We start from the raw sequence: 26,318 nt of genomic DNA, 5'->3' as shown, positions 1-26,318 counted from the left end.
GCGTTTTGCAGCTCAAGAGCCATGTTGGCTATTTTATCTTCGCTCTGGTTATGAGCAGCCTATTCGGCTTTTAACTCTCCGGCTGCCTTCTGGGCGGCTGCATCGCTTTTCCTGGCTTGTTCCTTGGCTCGGGCAAGTTCTGCTCGTAGGGTCTCCATGGTGGCAGCTCCATCTGCAGTAAAAGCATATTATAGATACTAGCATCATGCTCCTCTTAATATTTGCTGACCGCCCGAATATACATACCCTGTGCCTTGTCAAGCTGCTTGTTGACAAGCGTGATGTCCGCATCCGCCACGTCAAGCTGCTGCCTCAATTCGGCAAAATCAGCAGTCCGATCAGCCGCCGGACCCTTAGCCGCCTGCGCATGAAAGCAGCGCTATCATTACCTGAGACTACGATCCTCTGTTTGTCGCCTCTGGACGGCAACCAGAGTCTCAGGGGCTACTATCTATACAGAGCACACCTAGCGTGTGCAGTACAGTCAAAAATATATATTACTTAGCGTACCTCAAAGTCTCATAGTAGGCTCGTAAAAGCTTCATTTAATCCGCTTTTCACGGATTAGATCCTCTCAACCATCGTACCCATTAAGGTACAATGTGCCTTTGAGATAGTCGCTTGCTCCAAAAGATCCATTAATGTGTCCGGTTGTACACCAGATAGTCCCGGGCTTTTTCTGTTGGTCTCCTTAGGAGCCAAGGACCCGGACTTTGGGCGACTGAAGAATTACCTTCTGGCCTTTGTGGATCAGGAGAAATCCTCCGCGATGACACCTCAGGGTTGTCCGTCTCACAAGGCGGGGAAGCAAGGGGAGGCGTTTCGCTCTCCATCATCTCCGGAAGAAGATCCCCCGAAGACGAACTTTGTTGAGAAGGGCTATGAACCGGACTACAAAACATATGTCTCGGTTATTATTCTTAGGAAAAAGCAGGGCATATTTACTAATGTGCCTTTGTTTACTTACATCTTGGCTGACGGCTGGCCCCCTTGTGGGTGTTGTGCGGTAAGAATGCCCTCTGGGGCAGGGCCCCCTGGTGAGGGTTTCTTCCCTCATTTGGAAACCTCTGTTTCCAAATCTTCAGGGGCGGCCCTTTTCTTCCCGTGGGGGGAGGGGATTTCAGATTCACCACCCTGATCACCCTCCTTCGCGGAGGCACTAATTCCACCGGTTTGGATGCCCGCTTTCGGTTTCTCTATTCCTCCCCTCATCTTCTCCTGATGGCACTTGATAGGGTGTGCGAGCCAGCATCCTGGTTAGTACAGGATCCGGCGAGCCTTCGGGAAGAGGGGCCGAACACCTTATCCTCTCCGCCTTTCTTATCCAGTCCTAGCCGAGGGCAATTTTTCAGAATGATGTTGTGACAAATATAATAACAGCATGTTCGGTCGCGGAGTTACTTACTTGGGTATTTGGACGGTTGCAGTTTAGACCCGCATCCTTGGTGGTGTACGGACACTTTAGTCGTGATCCGAAGAATAATCGATACATCTCTTCGAGCGTCACGCCGAAGAAGTGTTTAACAGTTTGCGGTCCCTCCGGGTTGAACTCCCACATACAGAGAGATCGACGTTGGCATGGCAGGACCCGACGAACTAGCATCACTTGAATTACTTTAACGAGACTGACATCCCTCTTGAGAAGATCTTGGATGCGGCTTTGCAATGTCAGCACGTCATTAACTGGCCCCCAGTCCAGCCCTTTGTTGACCCACAACGCCAGTGGGGTGGAGGGCCCGAGCGGAAGGCTGGGGCGGCCACCCGCTTTGTACCTCGGGGTGCTGTGAGGTAGAACCACTCCCGTTGTCATAAGTCGGACACCTCCGGGAAGGAACCCTTTGGCCATAGGGCATCAGCACCTTTTCTTATTACAGCACCTCCGCACTGCGTGTGTCGCCCGTCGATCATCTTCGGCTTCACATTGAAGGTCTTGAGCCACAAGCCTAAGTGTGAGGTAATGCGGAGGAAGGCCTCACACACGACGATAAACGTCGAGATGTGAAGGATGGAATCTGGAGCTAGATCGTGGAAATCTAGCCCGTAATAGATCGTGGAAATCTAGCCCACACAAAGGGATCAAGACTAAAGCCAAGCCCTCAGAGGAAGTGGGAAACAAATACAACACTCTCGTTAGGTTCGGGAGTGGGGATAACCTGCCCTTGAGCAGGTAGCCTGTGGGGGATTTCGGCGGTCAGATACCTAGCCTCCCTAAGCTTCTTGATGTCCTCCTCTGTGACAGAAGAGGCCATCCACCGGCCTTGAAAGTTGGATGATTGAAGGTCCGAAGCGCTTAGCCTGAACCTTGGGTGTTGGAACTCGAGGTAGGGGAAGGGAAGGATTGGGCATGGAAAGAAAAGGATGGGTCTGGACCTCTTTATAAAGAGGGTGAATATCAAGCATCCTCCGCGTGGTCGTTTGGGACTTGCCTAAAACCGAGGAGTCATACTAACAGCATGATCGGGTTACCCACACCCGTATTGATGAGAATCCCGTGATAAGGGGACACGATCTCTGCTTCGACAAGACGTGCCAATAAAACCGCCTCACAATACGTGAAGTAGCAGGCTGGGAAGACGGTTCGTATAATGACTGGGCCGCAGCGTGATGTCACGCTGTGAAAAAGTTGTCAGTAGATTAGGTTGGTGGAATATTGTGCTCTCTACGGTGGTATATGGAATTTGTTTTGCAGAGCCGGACACGATCCTTGTGTTCAAAATCTTCTATGGAGTATTCAGAGAAGGAACCCGCCTTGCAATGCCGAAAACAATCTGCACACCGGATTCATCATCATTGAAGCCTGGTTCAGGGGCTACTGAGGGAGTCTTAGATTAGGGGGTCCTCGGACAGCCGGACTATGTACTTGTGCTAGACTGTTGGACTATGAAGATACAAGATTCAAGACTTCGTCCCATGTCCGGGTGGGACTCTTCTTTGCGTGGAAGGCAAGCTTGGCAATTCGGATATGTAGATCTCCTTCTCTGTAACCGACTCTGTGTAACCCTAGCCCCCTCCGGTGTCTATATAAACCGGAGGGTTTAGTCCATAGGACAACAACAATCATAATCATAGGCCAGCTTCTAGGGTTTAGCCTCTACGATCTCGTGGTAGATCAACTCTTGTAATACTCATATCATCAAGATCAATCAAGCAGGAAGTAGGGTATTACCTCCATCGAGAGGCCCAAACCTGGGTAAACATTGTGTCCCCCGCCTACTGTTACCATTAGCCTTAGACGCACAGTTCGGGACCTCCTACCCGATATCCGCCGGTTTTGAGACCGACAGCAACCTTCTATACCCGTGAGATCCCATCTTGGGGCCTTTTCCGGCGATCTGCCGGAGGAGGATTCGATCATGGAGGGCTTCTACATCAAAACCATTACCTCTCCGATGAAGCGTGAGTAGTTTACCATAGACCTTCGGGTCCATAGTCATTAGCTAGATGGCTTCTTCTCTCTCTTATTCTCAATACCATGTTCTCCTCGATGTTCTTGGAGATCTATTCGATGTAATATTTTTTTGCGGTGTGTTTGCCGAGATCCGATGAATTGTGGATTTATGAACAAGATCATCTATGAATATTATTTGGTTCTTCTCTGAAATCTTATATGCATGATTTGATATCTTTGCAAGTCTGTTTGAATTATCGGTTTAGTTTGGCCTACTAGATTGATCTTTCTTGCAATAGGAGAAGTGCTTAGCTTTGGGTTCAATCTTGCGGTGTCCTTTCCCAGTGACAACAGGGGCAGCAAGGCATGCATTGTATTGTTGCCATCAAGGATAACAAGATGGGGTTTTCATCATATTGCTTGAGTTAATTCCTCTACATCATGTCATCTTGCTTAATGCGTTACTCCATTCTTTATGACCTTAATACTCTAGATGCATGTTGGATAGCGATCAATGTGTGGAGTAATAGTAGTAGATGCATGCAGAGTTGGTCTACTTGACACAGACGTGATGCCTATGTTCATGATCATTGCCTTAGATGTTAACATAATTATGCACTTTTCTATCAATTGCTCGGCAGTAATTTGTTCACCCACCGTAATACATGCTATCTTGAGAGAAGCCACTAGTGAAACCTATGGCCCCCGGGTCTCTTTTCCACTATATTGAATCTCATTTACATCTTGGTAGTTTCCGATCTACTATTTTGCAATCTTTACTTTCCAATATATACACCCAAAAATACCAAAAATACTTTACCGTTTATCTATCTCTATCAGATCTCACTTTTGCGAGTGACTGTGAAGGGATTGACAACCCCTTTATCGCGTCGGTTGCAAGTTCTAATATTTTGTGCAGGTATTCGGTGACTTGTGCGTCGTCTCCTACTGGATTGACACCTTGGTTCTCAAAACTTAGGGAAATACTTACGCTACTTTGCTTCATCACCCTTTCCTCTTCAAAGGAAAACCAACACAAGCTCAAGAGGTAGCAGTGTGCAAAGCACGTCGATAAAACCAGTCTCATGAACGCGGTCATGTAATGTCGGTCCGGGCCGCTTCATCCAATAATACCGCCGAATCAAAGTAAGACGTCGGTGGTAAGCAGTATGACTATTATCGCCTACAACTCTTTGTGTTCTACTCTTGCATATCATCTATGCGTAGACCTGGCTCTGATGCCACTATTGGGGAATGTAGCATGCAATTTCAAAAAAAATCCTACGATCACGCAAGATCTATCTAGGAGATGCACAACAAGGAGAGGGGGGAGTGTGTCCACGTAGCCTCGTAGACTGAAAGTGGAAGCGTTATGTTAACGCGGTTGATGTAGTCGAACATCTTCACAATCCAACCGATCTAGCACCGAACATACGGCACCTCTGAGTTCAGCACATGTTCAGCTCGATGACGTCCCTCAAACTCTTGATCCAGTAGAGGGTCCAGGTTGAGTTTCATCAGCACGACGGCGTGATGATGGTGTTGATGATGTGATCCGCGCAGGGCTTCGCCTAAGCACTACGATGATACTATCGGAGGAGTAAACGGTGGAGGGGGGCACCGCACACGGCTAAGACAATGTTGTGTCTTTGGGGTGCCCCCTGCCCCCGTATATAAAGGAGGGGAGGAGGAGGCCGGCCACCAAGGGGCGCGCCATGGGGGGAGGAGTCCTACTAGGACTCCACTCATAGTAGGATTCGCCCCCCCCCCCCTATTTTTTCCTTCAACCGGAGGGGGAAAAGGGGAAGGGAGAGGGCAAGGAGAAGGAAAGGGGGTGACGCCCTCTTCCCTAGTCCAATTCGGCCTCCTCCCTTGTGGGGGGGGGGACCAGCCCCTTGTGGGCTGGTTAGACTCCCTCCTATGGCCCATATGGCTCATATCGTCCACCAGGAGGTTCCGGTAACCCCTCCGGTACTCCGGTTTGTACCTGATACACTCCGGAACCCTTCGGGTATCTGAATACCACCTTCCAATATATCAATCTTTACCTGTCTACCATTTCAAGACTCCTCGTCATGTCTGTGATCTCATTCGGGACTCCGAACAAACTTCGGTCATCAAAACACATAACTCATAATACAAATCGTCATCGAACGTTAAGCGTGCAGACCCTACAGGTTCAAGAACTATGTAGACATGATCGAGACACATCTCCGATCAATAACCAATAGCGGAACCTGGATGCTCATATTGGCTCCTACATATTCTACGAAGATCTTTATCGGTCAAACCGCACAACAACATATGTTGTTCCCTTTGTCATCGGTATGTTACTTGTCCGAGATTCGATCATCGGTATCTTCATACCTAGTTCAATCTCATTACCGGCAAGTCTCGTTACTCGTTCTGTAATACTTCATCCTGCAACTAACTCATGAATCACATTGCTTGCACGGCTTATAGTGATGAGCATTACCGAGAGGGCCGAGAGATACCTCTCTGATACACGGAGTGCCACATCCTAATCTTGATCTATGCCAACCCAACAAACACCTTCAGAGACACCTATAGAGCATCTTTATAATCACCCAGTTACGGTGTGATGTTTGATAGCACACAAGGTGTTCCTCCGGTATTCGGGAGTTGCATAAACTCATAGTCAGAGGAACATGTATAAGTCATGAAGAAAGCAATAGCAATAAAACTGCAACGATCATCATGCTAAGCTAACGGATGGGTCTTGTCCATCACATCATTCTCCAATGATGTGATCCCGTTCATCAAATGACAACACATGTCTATGGTAAGGAAACATAACCATCTTTGATTAACGAGCTAGTCAAGTAGAGGCATACTAGGGACACTTTGTTTTGTCTATGTATTCACACATGTACTAAGTTTCCGGTCAATACAATTCTAGCTTGAATAACAAGCATTTATCATGATATAACGAAATATAAATAACAACTTCATTATTGCCTCTAGGGCATATTTCCTTCACCCGAGGTGGGCACAAACCACAAGGGCGCGCCTGGCGCGCCCTGGTGTATCGTGCCCATTAGGGTCACTTTCCTGGAAGTTTCATGCCTGGCGCGCCCTAGTGGATCATGCCCACGAGGGTCACTTTCCTAGAAGTTTCTTATTTTACTAATTTTATAAATATTCCAAAACTGACAAAAAAAATATTATTGCGGATTTTTCGGAATCTGTTACTTACCGTATCACGTACCTCCCTTTTTTTCATTATTCTAGAGTGTTCCGGAAGGTTTCCTTTATATGTTCTTCCAGTGTCAAAGTTTGGATATCATTGCTTTCAACATTAATGGGCGTACCTGAGATATAGTGTTTTATTCGTTGCCCATTGACAACCTTTGGGTTAGTCCCTTCGGCATTATTTATTTTGATAGCTCCAGATCGATAGACCTCCTCGATGACCTAGGGTCCTTCCCATTTCGAGAGGAGTTTTCCTACAAAGAATCTGAAACAAGAGTTGTACAAAAGAATGTATTCTCGGACTTTAAACTCACGCTTTTGGATTCTTTTGTCATGCCATCTTTTAACTTTTTCTTTGAATAACTTAGCATTTTCATAAGCCTGGGTTCTCCATTCATCTAATGAGCTAATATCAAATAACCTCTTTCCCCCAGCAAGTTTGAAATCATAATTGAGTTCTTTTATTGCCCAAAATGCTTTGTGTTCTAACTCAAGACGTAAATGACAAGCTTTTCCATAAACCATCTTATATGGAGACATACCCATAGGATTTTTATAAGCCGTTCTATAAGCCCAAAGTGCATCATCTAATTTCTTAGACCAATTCTTCCGGGACCTATTGATAGTCTTTTGTAAGATTAGTTTTATTTCTCTATTGCTAAGTTCTACTTGACCACTAGACTGAGGATGATAAGGTCACACCATTCTATGGTTAACATCATACTTAGCAAGCATTTTATGGAAAGGACCATGAATAAAGTGTGAACCACCATCAGTCATTAAATATCTAGGGACTCCAAACCTTGGGAAAATAAATTCCTTAAGCATTTTAATAGAGGTGTTGTGATCAGCACTACTGGTTGGAATAGTTTACCCATTTAGTAACATAATCAACAGCAACCAAAATATGTGTATACCCATTAGAGGAAGGAAAAGTTCCCATGAAGTCAAATCCCCAAACATCAAATGGTTCAACAACAAGTGAATAATTCATAGGCATTTCACGCTTACCGATATTACCTATTCTTTGGCATTCATCACACGATGAGACGAACTTACGGGCATCCTTGAAGGGAGTAGGCTAATAAAAACCAGTTTGCAATACCTTATGAGTAGTTCTGTCTCCCGCGTGATGTCCTCCATAAGCTTCAGAGTGACATTTCCGTCGGATTTGTTCCTATTCATGCTCAGGTACACAACGTCTAATAATACCATCTACTCCTTCTTTATAAAGATGTGGATCATCCCAAATGTAATGTCTTCAATCATAGAAGAATTTTTTCTTTTGTTGGTATGTGAAGCTAGGTGGTATGTATTTAGCACCAATATAATTAGCATAGTCAGCATACCAAGGTGTACTATGAGAAACATTTATTGCAGCTAGTTGTTCATCAAGGAAGCTATCATTAATAGGTTGTGGGTCATCAAGAATATTTTCAAGCTTGGACAAGTTATCAGCTACGGGGTTCTCTGCTCCTTTCCTATCAGCGATATGCAAATCAAATTCTTGTAGAAGAAAAACCCACCTAATGAGTCTAGGTTTAGCATCTTTCTTTTCCATAAGATATTTTATAGCAGCGTGATCGGTGTGAACAATTACTTTAGAATCAACAATGTAAGATCTGAATTTATCACAAGCAAACACCACTGCTAAGAATTCTTTTTCAGTAGTAGCATAGTTTCATTGAGCAATGTTAGAGTTTTACTAGCATAATGAATAACATTTAGTTTCTTATCAACTCTTTGTCCTAGAACAACACCAACAGCATAATCACTAGCTTCACACATAATCTCAAAAGCAAAGTTCGAATCAGGTGGTTTAACAACGGTGCAGTAATTAAGGCTTTCTTTAGCGTTTCAAACGCTTCCATACAATCATCATCAAACACAAAGGGAATATCCTTTTGCAAAAGATTAGTAAGAGGCCTAGAAATTTTAGAAAAGTCTTTCATAAACCTCCTATAGAAACCAGCATGAGCAAGGAAACTACGAATACCTTTGATATCTTTAGGACATGGCATTTTCTCAATTGCATCAACCTTGGCTTTGTCCGCCTCAATGTCTTTTTCAGAAATTTTATGGCCCAAAACAATACCTTCGTTAACCATAAAGTGGCACTTCTCCCAATTCAAGACGAGATTTGTTTGTTCACATATCTGCAAGACTCGATCAAGATTGCTTAAACAATCATCAAAAGACTTCCCATAAACAGAAAAGTCATCCATGAAAACCTCAACAATCTTTTCACAAAAATCAAAGAATATAGCAGTTATACATCTTTGAAGGTAGCAGGTGCATTACATAAACCAAAAGGCATACGTCTATAAGCAAATATTCCAAAAGGACAAGTAAAAGTAGTCTTTTCTTGATCAGATTGTAAAATAGGTATTTGTGAAAAGCCAGAGTATCCATCAAGGAAGCAAAAATGTGTGTGCTTGGATAATCTTTCTAACATTTGATTGATAAAAGGAAGAGGGTAATGATCTTTTCTAGTAGCTTTATTTAATTTTCTATAATCAATTACCATTCTATAGCCCGTGACAATTCTTTGTGGGATAAGCTCATTCTTATCATTAGGAACAACAGTAGTACCTCCTTTCTTAGGGACACAAAGAACATGACTTACCCATCTACTATCAGCTATAGGATAGATTACACCTGCTTCCAAAAGTTTCAATATTTCCGTTCTTACCACTTCTTTCATTTTTGGATTTAACCGACGTTGGTGATCAACAACGGGTTTAGCATCAGGTTCCATATTAATCTTGTGTTCACATAGAGTGGGACTAATGCCCATAAGATCATCAAGAGTATATCCAATAGCAGCCCTATGCTTCCTTAGAACTTTCAATAATCTTTCTTCTTCATGTTCTGAAAGGTTAGCACTAATAATAACATGATATATCTTCTTTTCATCAAGATAAGCATAATTCAGAGTGTTTGGCAATTGTTTTAATTCAAACACAGGATCACCTTTAGGTGGAGGAGGACCTCCTAGAGTTTCAATAGGCAAATTGTGTTTAGGCAGAGGTTGTTGTTCGAAAGAGATTCTATCTATTTCATTTCTTTCATGCATACGCAAATCATTTTCCTGGTCTAGCATATATTGTTCCAGAGGATCGGTAGGAGGTACGGCAATAGAAGCAAGACCAATAATCTCATCCTTATTAGGCAAATATTTCTTATGAGGTTGTTTACTAAACTTGGAAAAATAAATTCATGAGATTCATTGTCGAAGCTAACACCGACAGTTTGTTTCTCACAATCTATTTTGGCATTGACGGTGTTCAAGAAAGGCCTACCAAAAATAATCAGGCAGAAGTCATCTTGTGGGGAGCTAAGAACAAGAAAATCAGTAGGGTATTTTATTTTCCCACACAAGACTTCAACATCTCTAAGAATACCAATTGGTGATATAGTATCTCTATTAGCAAGTTTAATAGTGACATCTATGCCTTCTATTTCAGCAAGTGCTATTTCATCTTTAATTTCTTGATATAAGGATAAAGGAATAGCACTCACACTAGCACCTAGGTCACATAACCCATGATAACAGTGATCTCCTATCTTAACTGAGAGAACATGCATGCCAACAACTGGTATATGTTTATATTTTCCTTCAGGTTTGGAAATTCTGGAAGCTTCACCACAGAAGTAAATAGCATGCCCATCAATATTATCGACTAAGAGATCTTTAACCATAGAAACACTAGGTTCAACTCTGATTTTTTCAGATGGTTAGGGTGTTCTAACATAACTTTTGTTAACCATAGTTGAAGCTTTAGCATGTTCCTTCATCCTAACAGGGAAAGGTGATTTTTCAATATAAGCAGTGGGAACAACTGGATTAACATTGTAAATGGTGGTTTCTTCTTCAGCTTTTACTGGTTCTTTAATTTCTTCTTTAATTGGTGGGTGATATTTAAACCACTTCTCCTTAGGGAGATCAACATGAGTAGCAAACGATTCACGAAAGGAAGCTACTATCTCAGAGTCAAGTCCATATTTAGTGCTAAACTTTTGAAAAGCTTCGGTATTCATAAAATATTTAACACAATCAAACTTAGGTTCAATACCCGACTCTTTACCTTCATCAAGTTCCCAATCTTCAGAGTTGCTCTTAATTCTTTATAAAATATCCCATCGAAATTCAATAGTTTTCTTCATAAAAGAACCAGTACAAGAAGTATCAAGCATGGATTGATCATTACGAGAAAGCCGAGCATAAAAATTTTGAATAATAATTTCTCTCGAGAGGTCATGATTAAGGCATGAATATAACATTGACTTAAGCCTCCCCCAAGCTAGAGCGATATTTTCTCCTTCGCGAGGCCAAAAATCATATATATAATTCCGATCACAACGAACTAGATGCATAGGATAAGTTTTTTGATAAAATTCCAATTTCAAACGGTTCTAGTTCCAAGATCCAATATCATCGCATAGCCTATACCATGTCAATGCTTTTCCCTTAAAAGATAAAGGGAAAACCTTCTTCTTAGCTTCATCTCCGGGCAAACCTGCAAGCTTAAACAATCCGCAAATTTCATCCACATATATCAAGTGCATATCAGGATGGTCGGTTCCATCTCCTGCATAAGGATTAGCTAGCAGTTGCTCTAACATACCTGAAGGGATTTCATATTCAATATTGTCAGTAGGTGCAGTAGGTTGAGGGGAAACTAATTGTGGTTCGAGTCGAGGTGAAGATACCCCAAACAAACCCCTCAAAGGATTGTTTTCCATAGTAGCAAGTGACAATAAATTTCAGCACGTAGTAATAATGTTTCCTTACCAATTTTCACTTACCAAAAGCGCTTCACTCCACGGCAACGGCGCCAGAAAATAACCATGATGACCCACAAGTATATGGGGTCAATTATAGCCTTTTAGATAAGTAAGAGTGTCGAACCCAACAAGGAGCAGAAGGAAATGACAAGTGGTTTTCAGCAAGGTATTGTCTGCAAGTGCTAAAATTGTAAGTAGCGGAGTAGTTTGATAGCAAGATAATTTATAAAGAGCAAGTAACAAAAGTAGTAACAAAAGTGCAGCAAGGTAGCCCAATCCTTTTGAGGCAAAGGACATGCCAAAACAGTTTCTTATGATAAGCAAAGTGTTCTTGAGGGTACACGGGAATTTCATCTAGTCACTTTCATCATGTTGGCTTAATTCGTGTTCGGTACTTTGATAATTTGATATGTGGGTGGACCGGTGCTTAGGTGCTGTTCTTACTTGAACAAACCTCCTACTTATGATTAACCCTCTCGCAAGCATCCGCAACTACGAGAAAAGTATTAAGAATAAATTCTAACCATAGCATTAAACTTTTGGATCCAATCGGTCCCTTACGGAATAGTGCATAAACTGGGGTTTAAGCTTCTGTCACTCTCGCAACCCACCATCTAATAACTACTCCACAATGCATTCCCTTAGGCCCAAATATGGTGAAGTGTCATGTAGTCGACGTTCACATGACACCACTAAGAGAATGACAACATACATACCATCAAAATATCAAACAGATATCAAGTTCACTAATTACTTGCAACATGATTTCTCCTATGACCTCAAGAATGAAAGAAACTACTCACAAATTATAAACATGCTCAATATTAGAGGGGTATTAAATATCATAAAGGATTTGAACATATAATCTTCCAACAAATAAACCATATAGTAATCAGCTACAAGATGTAATCAACACTACTAGTCACCCACACGCACCAATCTGTAGTTTTGATACAAAGATTGAACACAAGAGATGAACTAGGGTTTGAGAGGAGTTGGTGCTGTGAATATGTTGATGAAGATAGCCCTCCCCAAGATGGGAGAGTTGTTGGTGATGATGATGACGATGATTTCCCCCTCCAGGAGGGAAGTTCCCCCGGCGGAATTGCTCCACCGGAGGGCAAAAGTGCTCCTGCCCAAGTTCCACCTCGAGGCGGCGACGCTTCATCCCGAATGTCCTCCTCTGGTTTTTTTTCTAGGTAAAAATGACATATACCAGAAGATGGGCACCGAAGGTGGGCTGAGGAGGGCAACCCAACTAGGGCACGCCTGGGCCTCCTAGCGCGCCCAGGTGGGTTGTGCCCACCTGGTGGCCCTCCTCTTGTACTTATTAGCTCCAATATTTATTAAATATTCTATAAAATTTCCTTGGGAAGTTTCAGCTCGTTTGGAGTTGTGCAGAATAGGTAGCTTGAAGTACCTTTTTCAGGTCCAGATTTCCAACTGTCGGAATTCTCCCCCTTGGTGCATACCTTGCATATTATGAGGGAAAAGACATTAGAATTACTCCAAAAAGAATTATTATACAATAAAACAACATAAATAACAGTAAGAAAACATGATGCAAAATGGACGTATCATTGATGTAGACGTACTCTTCGCGATCTGATCACGATCTAATCGATCTAGTGCCTAACGGACGGCACCTTCGAGTTTGGCACACGCGTGTCTCGATGACGTCTCCTCATTCTTGATCCAGCAAGCGTGAGAGGAGAAGTAGATGGGATCACAACCAACACGATGGCGTGGTAGTGATGGTTGTGGTGGAGCACCAACAGTGCTTCACTAAGCGTCGCCGGGATGAGGCGGTGGAACTACGGAGTAACGGGAGAGAGAGGGGCGCCAAGGGCTTGGTGTATCCTCTTAGGGCGCCCCTCCCCTCTATATATAGGTGGAGGGGCATGGGAAACATCCCCTCCAAGTCCTAGGGCGTAGCTAAGGGGGAGAGAACTTGGACTCCAAGTCCAATACTATTCCTACTAGGACTCCTTCCTTTTTTGCATTCCCTAGCCACATGGGCTTTTGAGGACTTGCTGCGCCTAGCCCAATAAGGCCATGACACCTCCCCGCAACCCATGCTAGCCCTTGGGTCATGGTTCACACACTTGTGGACTTCTTGACCCCTCCGGAATCCTCCAGAACCTTCTGAAAGATTCCCGATACAATGCCAAAAAAACTGCACCTTTTTCCGGAACCCAAAATATGACTTCCCATATATAAATCTTTAGCCATCAACCATTCCGAGACTCCTCGTGACGTCCGGGATCTCATCTGGGACTCCGAACAACATTTGGTTACCACTCATCAAATATCCCAATACTACTCTAGCGTCAATGAACGTTAAGCATGCGACCCTACGGGTTCGGTAATTATGTAGTCATGGAGACACTTCTCCGGTTAATAACCAATAGTGGGACCTGGATGCCCATATTGATGCCTACATATTCCACGAAGATCTTTTATTGGTTAAACCTTTATGACAACATACGTAATTCCCTTTGTCTGTCGGTATGTTACTTGCCCATCACATCATTCTCCTAATGATGTGATCTCGTTATCAAATGACAACTCATGTCTATGGTTAGGAAACCTTAACCATCTTTGATCAACGAGCTAGTCTAGTAGAGGCTCACTATGGTCACGGTATTTGTTTATGTATCCACACATGTAATTAACAATACAATTCTAGCATGAATAATAAACCTTTATCATGATTAAGGAAATATAATAATAACCATTTTATTATTGCCTTTAGGGCATATTTCCATCAGTCTCCCACTTGCACTAGAGTCAATAATCTAGTTCACGTCACCATGTGATTAACACCCATAGTTCGCATCACCATGTGACCAATGATAACCCACAAGTATAGGGGATCGCAATAGTTTTCGAGGGTAGAGTATTCAACCCAAATTTATTGATTCGACATAAGGGGTGCCAAAGAATATTCTCAAGTATTAGCAGTTGAGTTGTCAATTCAACCACACCTGAAAGACTTAATATCTGCATCAAAGTATTTAGTAGCAAAGTAGTATGGAAGTATCGGTAATAGTGGCAAAAGTAATAGTAGCAGTTTTGTTGCAATCGTAACAGTGGCAACATAAAGTAACTTAGCAAAGATCAATATGAAATGAACTCGTAGGCAATGGATCAATGATGGATAATTATATCGGATGGCATTCATCATGCAATAGTTATAACATAGGGTGACACAGAACTAGCTCCAATTCATCAATATAATGTAGGCATGTATTCCGTATATAGTCATACGTGCTTATGGAAAAGAACATGCATGACATCTTTTGTCCTACCCTCCCATGGCAGCGGGGTCCTAATGGAAACTAAGGGATATTAAGGCCTCCTTTTAATAGAGAACCAGACCAAAGCATTAGCACTTAGTGAATACATGAACTCCTCAAACTACGGTCATCACTAGGAAGTGTCCCAACTATTGTCACTCCGGGGTTGCCGGGTCATAACACGTAGTGGGTGACTATAACTTGCAAGATAGGATCAAGAACACAAATACATTCATGAAAACATAATAGGTTCAGATCTGAAATCATGGCACTCGGGCCCTAGTGACAAGCATTAGGCATAGCAAAGTCATAGCAACATCAATCTTAGAACATAGTGGATACTAGGGATCAAACCCTAACAATAGTAACTCAATTACATGGTATATCTCATCGAACCCATCACCGTCCAGCAAGCCTACGATGGGATTACTCACGCACGACGGTGAGAATCATGAAATTGGTGATGGAGGATGGTTGCTGATGATGGAGACGATTTCCCCTCTCCAGAGCCCAAAACGGACTCTAGATCTGCCTTCCCGAGGAAGAACGGGAGGTGGCGGCGGCTCCGTATCGTAAAATGCAATGAATCCTTCTCCCTGATTTTTTCTCCCCGAACGTTAATATATGGAGTTGGAGTTGAGGTTGGTAGAGCTTTGTGGGACCCACAAGACAGGGGGGGCGCCCAGGGGTAGGGCACGCCTGAGGGAGTCCTGGATTATGGGGTCCTCGGGGAGCCAGCCTATATGACATGGGCCGGACTAATGGGCCATGAAGATACAAGAACAGAAGGCCTGTTCTCATGTCCGAATGGGACTCTCCTCTGCGTGGATGGCAAGCTTGGCGTCCAGATGCATAGTTTCCTTCCTTTGTAAACCGACTTTTTACACCCCTAGTCCCCTCCGGTGCCTATATAAAGCAGAGGGTTTAGTCCATAGAGGCAATCATAATCACAATCATACAGGCTAGACATCTAGGGTTTAGCCATTACGATCTCGAGGTAGATCAACTCTTGTAACATTTATATTCATCGAAGTCAATCAAGCAGGAAGTAGGGTATTACTTCCATTAAGAGGGCCCGAACCTAGGTAAACATCATGTCCCCTACCTCCTTGTTACCTTCGATCCCTAGACTCACAGTTCGGGACCCCCTACCCGAGATCTGCTGGTTTTGACACTGACATTGGTGCTTTCATTGAGAGTTCCTCTGCGCCGTTGACAAAAGGATTGATGGCTCACCTTGTCATCAGAGACAGCATCACTTCCGGAGAGGCCCTAGCTTCAGGGCAAACTCTCCGACTCGGCAGCTTCACTATGGGCGCTCGCCCGGCCGTTAAGCCAGAAGTCGCCCAACTCATCGCCAAAAATCGCCTCCGCGTCTGCCCTGAATACTCCGACAAGATGGATCCGGAAGATGTTTTGGCCTTAAATGAACTGCTAGATCGCATGGCCGCCCTAGGGGTCGCAACCGACTATGATCGGATTGGGCTTAAACCTGATCAGAGAGAAATCAGATCTCCGCCGATCACCCATCACGTGGCAATCGTGGAGGAGCAAGCCGACGATGACTCTTCTCCCACATTGAGGACAAAGTATGTTCGGGTTTCTGAACTCGGAGAGCCGGACTCTCATCTTCTGGAAGACACTTCTAGTCCTTCGAAGATGGAATCGGGCACTGAGCCTCAAAACACATCGGATGCTTCGGAGCCCAAGCCTTTAACCTCGGAAATTCTTCGGAATCCGGACTCCTCAGTGGGTCAGGGTTCAGATTCGATCCCACCCACCCACCACAAACAATATTCCCCAAGCAACTCCGGTCCTCCGGACATATGAGACTTAATGTATGTGCGGCAGCAGCCCCAGGAAACAATCCATCACTTTTGGGTTAGATTCTTGCTTGTTAAAAACAAGATCAAGGATTGTTGTGACGATGACGTGATCTCGGTATTTTGCAACAATAGCACGGATGAGGGAATCCTGAACGCCCTCAACCGTCGTCGCGTACTGCACTTTGCTGATTTGGCACATATAGTACAAAAGTATTGCGCAATGGAAAGCACCTAGAAAACCCAGACAGCCCGCTAGGAACCGCAAGCCTTTAGGCCATCCCTGGGACGGGCAAAGAGGACGCACCCCCGCGGAGCACCTAATCATCATCCCACAGACAAGAAAATTAAACCCATTACGAGGCATAAAACTGTCCTCGAGGAATGGCTCGACAAACCTTGCAAAATTCACATGACACCGGACAACGAACCAACGCATAGCCTTCGAGCATGTTGGATACTCCGGCAGGTGGCCAAAAGCGGCGAGGGTCTCCTCACTAACAACACTCCAGAGAACTATTCTTTGGAGGACAATGATCCCGAAATATTCACAGTCTTCGAGACCTTTCCTTCGAATAATTAGCGCAAGAGAGCGCTCCGTGACCTCGCCGAAGTCTGCCACGTGGCAGCAATAAACCCTTGGAATGACACGATGATCACTTTTAACGACGATGATGAACCAAGAGCCCACTCAGTCCGGGCACCAGCCACTTTGGTCCTAAACCCAATGGTAGACGGCTTTTGACTCAATAAAGTGCTCATGGACGGCGGCAGCAGACTGAACCTCATTTACGAGGACACGCTCAATAAAATGCAAATGGATAGGAGTTGCATTGAGCAAAGTAACACAACCTTTCACGGTATCATCCCCAGTCGAGAAGCCAGATGCTCGGGAAAAATAAAACTCGATGTGGTATTCGGCACACCGGAGAACTATAGGTCCGAAGAGTTACTCTTCCATGTGACACCATTCAACAGTCGGTATCATGCTCTGCTGGGGCGAGATGCATTCATGCGCTTCCAAGCCATACCCCATTACGAGTATATGAAGCTCAAAATGTCCGGGCCCAATGGATTTGTCACTATCGCCAGTGATCCCGACATCGCTCTCTGAGCCAAAAACAAAACCGCCTCTCTGGCCCTTGAGGCATTATCCAAGGCCCTCGCGGCCAAGGAATTGACCACTCTACGTTCCATAATAGACTGGGACGATGTAATCCTCGATAAGGGACCAAAGTCTACCTCCTTCAAGCCGGTAGTCGAGATAGTCAAATTTCAAGTCCACCCGACGGACCCCAATAAAACGGCTTCCATTGGGGCACAACTGGATCCGACGGTGGACGCCGCATTACGTGCATTCTTGCATGAGAACTGGGACATTTTTTTTGGCACCCTTCCGATATGCCAGGTATCCCACAAAGACTCGCCGAGCATAGTCTCAATATATTGAAAGGATACAAACCAGTCAAACAAACTCTTCGTTGATTCTCCAAACGCAAACGACAGGCTATGGGGGAGGAGCTAGCCAAGCTACTCAAAGCCGGGTTTAACATCCGGACTGGCTAGCAAACCTGGTCATGGTACCTAAGAAGGATAAATCCTGGCGCCTGTGTGTCGATTTCAATTACCTTAACAAGGCTTGCCCTAAGGACCATTCGGACTACCTCGAATCGACCAAATCATTGACGCAACCGCAGGGCATGATTCCCTGTGCTTCCTCGACGCATATTCTGGATATCATCAAGTTAAGATGAAAGAATCCGATCAGGCCGCAACGGCATTCATCACTCTGTACGGGCCCTTCTGCTTCAATACTATGCCTTTCGGGCTCAAGAACGCCGGCGCAACTTACCAACGCATGATTCAAACATGCCTGGAAGAACAGATCGGCAAAACTATGGAAGCATATGTAGATGACATAGTCATCAAGACCAAACATGTCGATTCATTGGTGGATGACTTACGCCTTACATTCGACAACCTTCGAACATATGACATACGGCTCAATCCGGAAAAATGTGTTTCGGCGTTCCAGCCGGAAAACTACTTGGGTTCATCGTCTCCAATAGAGGAATTGAAGCGAACCCTGCTAAAATCCGAGCCTTGTCACAGTTGGCAACACCAACAGACCTCAAGCAGGTCCAAAAATTAGCTGGGTGCGTGGCAGCTTTAAGCCGTTTTACTCCAGATTAGGGGAAAAGGTGTTGCCATTATATCGCTTGCTACGCCACACTGACAACTTCGTGTGGACGGACGCTACCACAGCCGGACTGGAGGAAATAAAGGCTCTGTTAGCAAGCAACCCAATCCTGGCCGCACCAAACGTTGGCGAACCGATGCTGCTCTACATATCTGCAACTCACCAAGTAGTGAGTGCGTCGTCGTCGAACGGAATGAGGAGGAACACAAATTCCCACTTCAAAAACCAGTATATTATGTATCAACGGTCCTTACACCATGTAAATCTCGATACCCACATTATCAAAAGATAGCATATGCGGTCTTCATGGCATCCCGCAAGCCGCGACACTACTTTCAAGAGTGCTCACGGTCGCTTCCGAAGTACCACTTAACGATATTATAAACAATTAAGATGCAACTGGCCAAATTGCCAAATGGGCCATTGAGCTCTTACCATTTGAAATAAGTTACAAGCCACGCCAAGCTATAAAATCTCAGGTGTTGGCTGACTTCGTCGCCGAATGGACAGAGGCCGAAATCCCTAAAGAATATGTCACATATTCCAACTGGGTGATGCACTTCGACGACTCTAAGATGTTAGACGGATTAGGGGCTGGTGTAGTCTTGACATCCCCCACAGGAGACACAATCCTTTATGCGCTCCAAATATTGTACATAGATTCTAACAATGCAGCCGAATACGAGGCCTTATTGCACGGTCTCCGGATGGCCGTATCCATGGGCATACAACACCTTGAAGTGTGCAGGGATTCAAATCTCGCAATATCTCAGATAAATGGAGACTTCGACACAAAAGATTCGAAAATGGCGGCTTATCGTAATGCCGTACTCAAAATTTCAGCTCGGTTTGAAGGGCTCGAGTTTCATCATGTGGCTCGAGAGAGTAATCAAGCGGCGGACATACTTGCCCGCATGGCCGCTAAACGCGACCCCGTCCCACCTAACACCTTCATGGAGAGGCTTTTTAAGCCATCCGTAGTGTGGCAGGACGGCAGCGGCAACATTGTTCCAGAGCTGACCATACCCCCGGATGCCGAACACAGCTCCAATATCATCGGGGGTTCGGGCACCAAGATAACACCATCGGCCCATGAAATCATGGCTATAATCGCCCCATGGATCGAACCTTTCCTCGCCTACCTTACTAGGAATGAGCTCCCTGATGATCAGACGGAGGCCCGTCGCATTGTTCGATGCTCGAAGGCTTACAAAGTCCATGAGGGGGAACTGTACAAGAAAAGTACAACCGGAGTCTTACAATGGTGTATCTCCAAAGAAGAAGGACAATAGCTCTTGGCCGAAATACACACCGGTCTTGGTGGCCATCACGCTGCCGCTCGGGCCCTTGTAAGTAAGGCCTTCCGTACGGGTTTCTTTTGGCCCACGACCCGAGCAGACGCACAAGACCTCATACAGTGATATGCTGGATGCCAGCTTTTCACAAATCAAAGCCATATGCGCACACTACTTTGCGAACAATCCCCATTACGTGGCCTTCTGCGATCTGGGGGCTTGACATGGTAGGACCCCTTAAAGGGGGAAGCCATAAGAAGAAATATTTATTGGTTATGGTCGACAAATTCACTAATTGTATAGAAGCCAAACCAGTCAAAACGGCCGAGGCTGGACCAGTTATAGACTTCATATCCAGTGTGGTGCACCGTTATGGTGTCCCGCATACACTACAAAAAAATACACTTCTGTGATGATACGTGTTTGTCACAGTAGGTCGCGTTTTTTGTCATGCATGTACATCCATGAAAAATTTATGACAGAATCAAGATAGTCATACATGTGCTGTCATAGAAGTGTTCCATGACATTACCAAAATTATCATCACGAAAGTGTCCACTTCCATGACGATAAATCGCGCGTCACAAAAGTGTTTCGTCAAGGGTGACCGACACGTGGCATCCACCGTAACGGAATGCCGTTAAGCTACCGGGTCGGGTTTTGGATCCGATAACCCGTTAACAGCCCCGACCAATGGGGATTTTCCACGTGTAAAATCATCATTGGCTGTAGGAAACACGTGTCGGCTCATCGCTGGGACAGATGTCATCCACTCATTGGACAGAAGGTTCCTATGATACGTCGACACGTGGCACGGCCCAATAGAGGCCCATTGCTGTGAAAAGGCCGGCCCGTTTGACTTGGACAAAAGGTGGCGGGCCGGCCCATGGAAAGCCTATTAACGGCCTGTTCGCATATAGCCCATTTACAGCCCACTAACCCAAGGCCTGTTACGCCTTATTTGAATTAGGCCCAGTAGCGTCATCTGGGCCATCCAATATGATTCCAGCCCGTTTTCACTTCTGGCCCATGTATGGCCCATGACGTCTTTTAGCCCATATGAGGCCCTATGTAATTCTTGGCCTATTAACGGCCCGTGGTGAAACTGGCCCGTAATGAAAAGTGTATCACTTTACACCCATTAACGGCCCGTGGTGAAACTGGCCCGTATAGAACAGTGTATCACTTTATACCCATTAACGGCTCGTTATTCCGTTGGGCCGTTTCCAGCCCATGTTATCTTTCGGCCTTCTTAGATCCCATTTATTCTTGGGCTCATTTCCAGCATTCGTTTACTTACGGCCCATTACTGTCATTTTCTGCTTATGGGCCAAATTCAGCCCATGGTTACAGTTGGCCCGTTTGTGGTCCGTTAATACGTTGGACCATTTTCATAGCGTCATCAAATACGGCCTATTAACGATGGCCCGTTATGGTCGGCCCATGAACGGACGATTCCAACTCTAGCCCGTTTACGGCCAGAATGCGGTCTGTTTGGCCCATGTTTGGCCAGTCGATCATACGGCCCATATAAGGCCCATTGATGATACGGCCCGTAGAAGGCCCATTGTTTCTACGGCCCGTAGAAGGCCCATTGTTTCTACGGCCCGTAGAAGGCCCATTGTTTCTACGGCCCATAGAAGGCCCATTGTTTCTATGGCCCGTAGAAGGCCCACTGTTTATACGGCCCGTAGAAGGCCCACTATTTCTACGGCCCGTAGGTCCAGTGTCACTACAGTAATATTAGCCCATGGTTATTGTGGCCTAGTTTTAAAAAATAGGTTATTGCAGCCACTAGCAAACCGCAGAAAAAGAACTACACTGACTACAAGAAAACAAATAAACAAGACAACAAGGAAATAAATAAGCAAGCAACTTACACTAGGCTATCACGGCTATTACACATATTACATCCACTGGGCATTAAAGTTCGCCACCAGTGCAAATATAGGGAACGCAGCAGCATATAAACGCCGTAGCAAAACATGTCCAGAACTGAAACCACTTCAGAAGAGCTCAAGAAAAAATATCCTGGGTACCCATAATGCTGGCAAGATGCTTAGCAAGCTTATTAACTTTCTCTTGTTTGGCGCTTAAGTCCACCAGCGCTTGATGTTGCACCAGAAAGTATGCATCTGAATTCTGCAGGGACTTCCTCAGTCCTTCGCCTTCCTGTCGCATAACATCTGATCGATGTCTTTCAACTTGAAGTTGAGACTCAAGAAGCCGAACTGATTCAGACAGCGAGTTCGAAGAGCTGGTGCCAGCAGTGGTAGCTAGTAACTCGAACACTACATCAAGACAGGACTTTAGGGTTGTCTCAGTGTCTTCAATATAGTTTTTATCAGCTTTCTTGGAGACCAACAGGGATGTCTCACTATCTTGAACCTTATCTGCATTACTTCCTTTACCATTGCATAACAGGGTACTCTTCTCCAATATTTTATCCGCGTTCTAAAAGAGAAACAAACAAACACATCTCAGGTTTACAATGTAGTATATGAAACTCATTTTGGTAAACCAGTTCAGTAGTAAGGTGGATAGGATAATAGCATGAAACAAACATATATCTATGTAGTATGGTCACTGTATGGTCTATATCATTCTAGTTTATGTTGCCAAATCAAGATAGATATAGTTTGAATCATATCTATTTAAGACAAAGCAGCATAGACAGAATATAAGTGTGGGAAACTACACAACAATAACAACACTTGTGATGTGCATGACATGAGAACATAACTGTTTATTCAATTGAAACTGAAATCAACATCGAACAAGTTACAACAGCAAACAGCCAAACACGTTGAAGAAACAGGTTTAAAACATACCTATTGCACCATTGGAGTTTCAATTGCATCCTTCAAATTTGAAATTGGTTGGTATCAGTAAATACAGAGATGCAAGAGCAAAGTAGTATGAACCATAGCTACGGAACCTGACCTGAGAACAATTCTTCTTCTGCTTTAAGCGTTGACTTCGGGTTCGGAGTGGTGGTCCTCATGATTTGGGCACTGCAGTTGCCTTACTAAGTGCTCGTGTTTGGGTGCTCTGTGGTGGAGACAGTTCTGTGTCAACAGGAACTCGGTGTCTATCTGCTGGGGTTGGGGTTAGAAGGGGTGTAGCTGGTTCTCTGTCCAACTGGGTAGGGGTACAATCTGCATGAGTGTGGGTTATGTGTGGTGGGGCTGGTTCTTGGGCAAGTACAACCGTGGTTCTATCTGCATCGACAGGTAGCATGATCTTTTCTGAAGACCGTGTTTTTGTTGGGGAACGTAGCAGAAATTCAAAATTTTCCTACGTGTCACCAAGATCTATCTATGGAGAAACCAGCAACGAGGGGAAGGAGAGTGCATCTACATACCCTTGTAGATCGCTAAGAGGAAGTGTTCAAGAGAACGAGGTTGAAGGATTCGTACTCGTCGTGATCCAAATCACCGGAGATCCTAGTGCCGAACGGACGGCACCTCCGCGTTCAACACACGTACAGCCCGGTGACGTCTCCCATGCCTTGATCCAGCAAGGAGAGAGGGAGAGGTTGAGGAAGACTCCATCCAGCAGCAGCACAACGGCATGGTGGTGATGGAGGAGCGTGGTAGTCCAGCAGGGCTTCGCCAAGCACCACGGGAGAGGAGGAGTAAGAGAGGTAGGGCTGCGCCAAGAGGTAGAGAAACTCATGTGTTGGGCAGCCCCTACACCTCAACTATTTATAGGGGGAGGGGAGGGGGCTGCGCCCCCTCTAGGGTTCCCTCCCCAAGGGTGGCGGAAGCCCCCAGATGCCATCTGGGTGGCGGCCAGAGGGGGAGAGAGGGGAGGCGCGCCTGGGGTGGGCCTTAGGGCCCATCTGCCCTAGGGTTTGCCCCCTCCCACTCTTCCCTGCGCCTTGGGCCCCTTGTGGGGGGTGCACCAGCCCACCTGCGGTTGGTCCCCTCCCACACTTGGACCATGCAGCCCTCCATGGTTGGTGGCCCCACTTGGTGGACCCCGAGGACCCTCCCGGTGGTCCCGGTACGTTACCGAAAAAACCCGAAACTTTTCCGGTGACGAAAACAGGACTTCCCATATATAAATCTTTACCTTTGGACCATTCCAGAACTCCTCGTGACGTCCGGGATCTCGTCCGGGACTCCGAACAACATTCGGTAAGCACATACAAACTTCCTTTATAACCCTAGCGTCATCGAACCTTAAGTGTGTAGACCCTACGGGTTCGGGAACCATGTAGACATGACCGAGACGTTCTTCGGTCAATAACCAATAGCGGGATCTGGATACCCATGTTGGCTCCCACATGTTCCACGATGATCTCATCGGATGAACCACGATGTCAAGGACTCAATCGATCCCGTATACAATTCCCTTTGTCTAGCGGTATTGTACTTGCCCGAGATTCGATCCTCGGTATACCAATACCTTGTTCAATCTCGTTACTGGCAAGTCTCTTTACTCGTTCCGTAACACATCATCCCGTGATCAACCCCTTGGTCACATTGTGCACATTATGATGATGTCCTACCGAGTGGGCCCAGAGATACCTCTCCATTTACACGGAGTGACAAATCCCAGTCTCGATTCATGCCAACCCAACAGACACTTTCGGAGATACCTGTAGTGCACCTTTATAGCCACCCAGTTACGTTGTGACGTTTGGTACACCCAAAGCATTCCTACGGTATCCGGGAGTTGCACAATCTCATGGTCTAAGGAAATGATACTTGACATTAGAAAAGCTTTAGCATACGAACTACGATCTTTGTGCTAGGCTTAGGATTGGGGTATTGTCCATCACATCATTCTCCTAATGATGTGATCCCGTTATCAACGACATCCAATGTCCATGGTCAGGAAACCGTAACCATCTATTGATCAACGAGCTAGTAAGCTAGAGGCTTACTAGGGACATAGTGTTGTCTATGTATCCACACATGTATCTGAGTTTCCTATCAATACAATTATAGCATGGATAATAAACAATTATCATGAACAAGGAAATATAATAATAACTAATTTATTATTGCCTCTAGGGCATATTTCCAACAGTCTCCCACTTGCACTAGAGTCAATAATCTAGCTCACATCGTCATGTGACTCACACATCACATCGCCATGTGACCAACATCCAAAGAGTTTACTAGTGTCATTAAACTAGTTCACATCATCATGTGATTAAGACTCAATGAGTTCTGGGGCTTGATAATGTTTTGCTTGTGAGAGAGGTTTTAGTCAACGGGTCTGCAACTTTCAGATCCGTATGTACTTCGCAATTCTCTATGTCATGTTATAAATGCTGCTTCTACGCTCCACTTGAAGCTATTCCAAATGTTTGCTCCACTATACGTATCCGGTTTGCTACTCAGAGTCATTCGGATAGGTGTTAAAGCTTGCATCGACGTAACCCTTTACGCCAAACTCTTTATCACCTCCATAATCGAGAAACATGTCCTTATTTACTCCAAGGACAATTTTGACCGCTGTCCAATGATCCATTCATGGATCATTCTTGTACCCCTTGACTGACTCATGGCAAGGCATACTTCCGGTGCGGTACACAGCATAGCATACTATAGAGCCTACGTCTGAAGCGTAGGGGACGGCCTTCCTCCTTTGTCTCTCTTCTGCCGTGGTCGAGCTTTAACTCTTAACTTCATACCTCACATCTCAGGCAAGAACTCCTTCTTTGACTGATCCATCCTGAACACCTTCAAGATCATGTCAAGGTATGTGCTCATTTGAAAGCATTATTAAGCATTTTGATCTATCTTATAGATCTTGACGCTTATTGTTCAAGTAGCCTAATCTAGGTTTTCCATTGAAAAACACTTTTCAAACAACCCTATATGCTTTACAGAAAATTCTACATCATTTCTGATCAACAATATGTCAACAACATATACTCATCAGAAATTCTATAGTGCTCCCACTCACTTCTTTGGAAATACAAGTTTCTCATAAACTTTGTATAAACCCAAAATCTTTGATCATCTTATCAAAGTACATATTCCAACTCCAAGATGCTTACTCCAGTCCATGGAAGGATCGCTGGAGCTAGCATACCTTTTAGCATCCTTAGCATACCTTTTAGCATCCTTAGGATCGACAAAACCTTTCTGATTGTATCACATACAACCTTTCCTTACGAAAACTGCTAAGGAAACTCGTTTTGACATCTGTCTGCCAGATTTCATAAATGCAGCTAATGCTAACATGATTCTGACGGACTTAAGCATCGCTACGGATGAGAAAATCTCATCGTAGTCAACTCCTTGAACTTGTGAAAAACTATTCGCCACAAGTCGAGCTTCATAGACGGTG

This window comes from Triticum aestivum, chromosome 1B, assembly GCF_018294505.1.
Source record: "Triticum aestivum cultivar Chinese Spring chromosome 1B, IWGSC CS RefSeq v2.1, whole genome shotgun sequence".
NCBI classification, from domain to species: domain Eukaryota; kingdom Viridiplantae; phylum Streptophyta; class Magnoliopsida; order Poales; family Poaceae; genus Triticum; species Triticum aestivum.
This window is presented reverse-complemented; position numbering follows the sequence as displayed.